The sequence below is a fragment of the Aythya ferina genome (assembly GCF_964211825.1).
Source record: "Aythya ferina genome assembly, chromosome: 24".
Classification (NCBI taxonomy): Eukaryota; Metazoa; Chordata; class Aves; order Anseriformes; family Anatidae; genus Aythya; species Aythya ferina.
Window position 1 is genome coordinate 1,420,858 of NC_140322.1, and position 6,491 is coordinate 1,427,348.

At 52.3% G+C, this 6,491-nt stretch overlaps 1 long non-coding RNA gene across 3 annotated transcripts; it reads right to left on the reverse strand.

Moving 5' to 3' along the window:
• Positions 1-764: 764 nt before the first annotated feature.
• LOC311423202 lies at positions 765-6,491 on the reverse strand. Of its 3 annotated transcripts, none has more exons than XR_014685603.1 (3): positions 6,025-6,491; positions 5,831-5,892; positions 765-3,134 (listed from the first exon to the last, which is right to left on the reverse strand). It is a non-coding gene; the product is annotated as an uncharacterized lncRNA (long non-coding RNA). The 3 variants fall into 3 exon arrangements; XR_014685604.1 differs by having other exon boundaries at positions 765-1,509; positions 2,078-3,134; positions 5,831-6,491; XR_014685605.1 differs by having other exon boundaries at positions 5,831-6,491.

The window sequence follows — 6,491 nt, forward strand, 5'->3', positions numbered from 1 at the left end:
CTCCTGGGTTATGACCTGGGACAGGGAGAGAGAACTTCCAGAGCGCATGGGGCAAGAAGGAACGGGCTTCTCTAAACGGGATCCTCTAATGCACAATGTGTCCTGTTCATCTACAGAGGGAAGCACTGAATTGTCCTCCAGCTCACTGTAAACTGCAGGAAAGAGGCTGTTATTGTGTCCTCTGCAGTTCCCTAAGAGCAGAAGTCAGGTGTTGAATGCTTCCTTCCCCTCAACTCGGGACATGACGGTGCTGCAGCAGCCGCAGGGCAGCACACGAGCTCGGAGGGGCTGGTGGCAGCACCTCGGTGGGAAACCTGCTGTGGGTGAAGTCTGTTCATTACTGTTCAGACACTTTTGTAGGCTCACTCTGGGCTGAGAGCCACCGTCTGCATCAGGCTGCCCATTTCTGGACCCAGGAGGGAGCTTGCTGCTCGCAGGACCAGGTGCCTTAAGTCCGTCCATGGACCAAAGCCACCCTCAGGCTCTCCAGGACCACTGCCTGGAGACCCGGGCCAGGAGAAGATATCTGGGAACAAGAAAAATTTCTGCCTATTTGTCCACCACCACCTCTCGCTGGCTTTCCAGTTGTCTGATCAGACCCACGGCTGTCCCCTCCTTTATTTCAGCCCCGTCTCCAGCAGCTGTGCTCACCCAGTGCTGTTTTCTGCTGCAGCCTGCAGGAGCCGAGGCCAGAGGCTTCGGTCACCTCCAGCTGCCCACATCCCTCGTGCCAGAGCCAGCAGGTGCCGGTCTGGGTGTGCACAAGAAGAGCTCTGCCCCCGCTGCAAACTGCATTTAACCAGCTGCATTTCCCAGTGCCCCAGCCCAGGCTCCCCGTGCTGCATTAATTCACTCAGACTTCTCAACTTTTCTTTCCCCCTCCACTTCCAAAAGCTGCTGGAGCTTATCAGGAGATGAAAGATTGAGGGACATGCATAATTAATGGGCTGGCTTTATTTAAATAATTTAATTTTGCCATCACATCTGCATTCTTCAGGTATGGCTTTAATTCTTTAATTACAGAAGAGCGTGCCGCAGTGCTTTGCCTGATTAACAGTTGAAAATTAGGGCTAGAGTGGAGTGTGGGGGGAAGGATGTGTAAATACGGTAATAAGCATATAAAGCAGCTTGATGAAGAGGTGAAACTAAAGCACATCTTCAGCTCAGCCAACCTGCCTCCTCTAAGGGGAAAAACCTGGAAGCCCTCAGGGAGAGACTTGGCCAAACCCACGGCCCCGTTCAGCACAGCTGGACCGTGGCTGTCCTGAACGGGCTGCACCCAGCTCTCTCCGGGGAGCTTTTGGGGTCCCAGGAGAGCAGTGAGGGTCTCCGGGGTGGCAGAAGCCAGATGGGGCTGGGCAGACCTGGAGGCATCCTAAAAAACAAAAGCTGACTTTGTGAAAAGTTTTGCAGAGCTCCTGCTATTGATGTCGCATTTAGAGAGCAGGATTGAGGTGTTAGGGTCAATAGAAGCCCAATTCTCTCGCTGCATGCTGGTGTTTTCACCTTCTAGAAATGAAGAAAAAAAATCTCCAGTCTGTTTAGGCAAGCTCATTTGCCAGCAATTACCCAAAGACCAATATTGGTGCCAGCTACAAGAAACAGATTTCCCTTGGCTCTGCTCCCAGCCCAGCACTGAGCAGAGGTGAGCAGGTACCCCAAATTGGGATGGCAGCAGAGAAGGAACGAGAAGCGAGTAATTTGAGAAAAAATCATCAGGACTGCGGTGCGATGCTCCCGGCCCTCTCTGCAGCTGGGTCTGGATGAAACCCCCACAATTAACCCAATTAACCGGCAGCCACAGATGGGAATAAAGCAGCTCCAAGAGGAGGCTGTTCAAAGCCTTTGAGCAGTGCTGCTGTCAGAGCTGGGCTGATGAAGGCTGCAGTCCCTAACCAGGGTGCACGTGCAGCCCTGGAATATTAAATCTAATGGGAAGATGATAATGATTAATTATCCCACCTGTCTACAGGGGGAATAATTTTCTCCTTACTGGAATAACTAAAACAGCTTCTTTTACACGGTAATGGCACTTTGCTGTCACACGGCATCTTAAATCCTAGCACTTTGCACCTACCTGACTAATTGGGACGCAGCCTTGCCAGGGCTGGCTGAGGCATCCCTCCAGGATTGCTCTGCCCACTGCCGAACTGCGATCTTCTCTGGGGTCAAACACAAAAGCTGCCAAAGATCAGCCTAAAGTGCCCAACCAGGGCAGGAAGCCGAGGTACCTGGAGGTACCCAGCCTGGTTGGAGCAAGCAGGACAAACCCCAGGGCTGATTTCTGCAAGAGGGCCTCGTCTGCAAGTCACGGTGTAAGTACAAATGAAATGCCACCTCTCTTTTTTTTTTTTTTTTTTTTTTGTCTTCCAAAGTCTGGAAAATGAATAATGCATTTTCCCCCCTAGCGCTGAACTATAAATTCTCCTTTTAGTGCGTGGAACATTTCTGAAGAGAAAAGGCACCCCGGCTGCTGCGCCCTCCTCCCTCCGACTCGCTCGCTCACTTCCTCCCTTCAAGATGCAAAAAATCAGTTAAATAATACAAAAATATGTCATACTTGGGTTTTTCATTTAAGTGCAGGCTTACTGTGGTTGCTGCTCATCTAACAGCCCCCTGTGATGGATTTCGTATCACTCATCTGTTCGGATGAGGATGCGAGGAATTCGTATAATCTTGGCATCTTCCAAGGAGATAAAACCAAGTGTTTATCCCAAGGCCCCGGTGAAGCTCGGGGAGCTGCAGCATAATACAGAGCAGCTCAAGTGCCAGGAACCACTTCTGGCTTTGCTAGCAGCTCTCTGCACACCCTTTGGCAGATCCTTCATGCTCCTCGCTTCTCCAACTTCCCAAATGGCCCCAGTACCTTTTTTAAGGGACCTTAACTGACCCCAAAATATGGCTTCAAAAGCTCATTGCAGCAGGTTTTCCTACAGCAACCTCTTCTAAGGTTTTCACAGCTCCACCCCGGGTCATACCATGGTGCTGGGCTCTGTGTTTTCCTCCAGGGAAGGGGGAATGGGCAGGAGATGCTGGCGACAGCAGGAAAAGGGCTGCAGAGCCATCGTTGTCCATCCTCTGCTGAAGCACAGCCCTGCAGTGGCCGTGTGTGGTGAGCTCCCATGGTTCAGATCCTGCAGGCAAGAGCAAAGGTGGTGGAGAGCCTGCACGCAGTTCTCAGCCCTGTTAGTGTCTGCTAGGAAGAGGAAATCCTTCCTCAGTGGAAATTTTTAATGAATTCCTTCTCACACACACGGTGAGGCAGACAAATGCCATCGCCCCCATCCTGCAGCTGAGCCTCAGCGCTTGGAGACGCAGCGTGGCGAGGGGATGCTGCCCAGGGGAGGAGGATGGTTGGCAGCAGCGGCACCCAGAGCAGGGTGGCAGCACCCTGTGAGCACAGAGAAAAGCTGGAGATGCAGAGGGGAACACGCCTGCCTAGCTGGGAGGGGAGCGCGGAGCAGGACGGGTGCCTGGTAGAGCAGTGCCCTGCAGGAGCCACAGCTGGGCCTGCGAAAACAGCCAGAAAACTGAAAAAAGTCATCAGGAGTGTAAGATCCACGCTCCATTTTCCCTAGTCTAGCCAGAGCAAGCTGTAACGGAGAGATGAGACGTCCAGGGATGCTGAAGCACGCAGCTCCCACCACTGCTGGAGGAGTTAAAACGCTTGGCTGACCTTCAGACCACAGCGCAGAAACGTCTCCAGGTTTCAGGCATCGCTGACAGCTGAGGGCACCTCGACACCCTGCGAGGAGGTGTAAGGATGAGAGAAGCTGATTTGTGGCGGCCGTCCTCCTGCTCCGATGTGATCACCAGCTCTCTTGTTGCAGTCCCAGGACTGTTCCCTGTCTCAGAAAGCCCTTTCACGATTATTACTTTATCGCTGTCACGGTGCCAGGAACACCAATTGTTTCCAACCTTTAGGAAACGAGCCAAAGAAGGCGGCTGAGTATTTTCCTGTAGGACATCCAGCTGTGATGATGCCATGAGTAAAGTTGAGCTAAGGGACTTGCAACAGAGCCCTCGGGTGGGGATGGAGCGGGGAAGCAAAGGCTCAGACACAACAACCACCCCAAAAAGGGGGGTGGCAGCACCCCCACCTGCAGGACAAACCTAGCGAGGGGGGAATTCCTGGTGTTTATTTTTCACGGTGCTGCTCAGGCAGAGATGGTTGGGAAGCAGACCAGCAGCAGAGGGGCATCTGGTGGTGCCCAGTCACCAGGTGGAGCGGAGGCGAGCACAGCCCGCGTGCGTTTCCACCAGGCACCTCGGTGTGCCAGGCTGAACGCAGCAGTGGGTCAAGCATCAAACCTGATCACTGTTTCTCTACACATGATATTTTATGATCCTGGTCTTAGCATGTATTTTCAGGAACTGCCATTTGAATTAGGATGAAAACAGAAATTAACTCACTTTGACTCCTAGGAAGAACCAAGGTGGGTTTACTGAACGTTTTCCAAACGTGCTGTATTAGGGATGGCAGCGTATGGCTCCTGGGTGCCTGAACCCACAAACTGTGTGTGTGTGGCTGGATAACCACATCCCACAGCAGAGGATAGAGGGCATTTGGTCATCGTCTCATTTGCTTTCTGAGAATACTGAAGTTTTACCCAGGCTGAGGGTTTCAAAGGATCCTCCCCCACAAAAATTTGCAAGGGGTTTTACAGCAATCCAGTAAGGGCATGGAAACAGCAGCCGATGAACAGCACAGAGCACTTCGTTAATGCAGAGCCACTAATGAAATCTAGCAGAGCGCCAGACCTGATCATGACAAATATATTTGTCAACTCCTTTCAATAAGGAAGGAATTAAGCAAAATTGCAACCTGCTGCTAGATACTCTCTTCAAAGAGAAGGGGAGGGAAATCTGCTGTAAATTATTCCCTGTGAATTACCACTTAGCTCTCCCAATGCCTGATGGAGAGGCCACGGGTGCTTTTTGGGCAGGGCTGGGCACGGCGAGCTGCAGCTGCCCTGGGAGAGGTGGCAGCAGCGGATCACCAGCTCCACTGACCCAGCACAGTGGTGCTCAAGCACTTTTTGCTGGGGTTGTGACACTCAGCACTGCTTTCACCTGGCCTGGGTGCCCACACAGTCCATTGAAGTCACCTCCTCCATCCTTCAGCGTGCCCAAAATGAATGAGGGAGCCTGGCTGCACCCTCATGTTTCTGACATCACCTCTTTCCTGCTGTTTGTCGGTTTTACTTTTTACGGAATAGGTTTAAGTTTCTCGTTTGTTAGAGACAGGGCGAGCAAGGCTGCAAAGAGCAATGTACAAAGTGGGAGCCTTATAATGGAATTTAAAAATTGATGAGAAAAACTGGAACAATCTAAACTGATGTTAACTGAGTAATTAGGCAACATCAGGGCTGCAGTTTCTTTCATGCATAAGTGGCCATTAGGCAGCTACTACCCACACAACCTTTTTCCTCTCTCCTGGTCCTACAAGGACAGATCAGGCCTGGAGCCCAAGCATCCATGAGCCGTGTACAGGGTCAGAGCGAGGGCTTTGCACAGGGAGAAACCTCAGCTGCAGGGTCCCACTTTGGACCCCCAAACTACCCAGCTAATTGATGTAAGGGGTTTATCAGGTAAATCAGGGATTTCCGTTTCTCTCCCAGGTGTGCGGTCATGACATTTTATCCTTCCCATCTGAGAAACTGCAGGATGAGGCAACAGGCAGAGCCCCGGGCCCAGCACAACCCCTGCACACACGTCCCCGCTCCCAGCGAACGCCTCCTGGGTGGCTGCAGCCCTGGCAGCTGGCACACGGAGCCGTGCCCCGCTCCCCTCCCTCCGTGGTTAATTATTCCAGCATTTCATTACTCACCTCACTTGGTTTCTTCGTTTCTCCTCCAGTGACGAATGAATTTCCAGGTGCTCTGTCGAGTGCTGTAGAGCGGAACCAGCGCAGCCGCTGCATGGCCGTAATTCGCTTGGACAGCTGCACGGCCGCTGCTGCTGCCTCCTTCCTCCCCACCACATCCCCCTGGTGCAGATGGGGTGTGAGGAGGAAGAACTTACCCTGCCCAGAGCCACCTGCCCTCCTCATCCTCATGTGCAATTGCATCACGTCTGCACCCCAAAACACAGACCCCAGACACTGCATGGCTTTAAGCACAACAGGGTCGGCCAGCACCGGCTTGGCAAAGTCCCACCGAGCAGGGTCTGTGCAATCTGGGAGCCAGCAGCATGTGGGGTTAAAACAAAAAACATCCTGAGCTCCCTGAGTGGGTCCCAGCTGGACTAGATGAGGCAGGGTGGCTGCTTCATCTAATTCAAGCAATTAGCGGGGTGTTTCCTTTCGCCAGCCTAAGTTCTGTTGAAAAGCAAAGGGAACTGCAGCCGTGGGTGGACTGTATGTATGGGGCACCCCCACGAGTTAATCAGTCATTTACAAAATGCTGATATAAATTGCTGTTAATTAGCTCTGTAAATGCTTATTCTGCTGGCTAAATTAGAACCTGCTGGAAGGGGTCAGATGTGCCAGC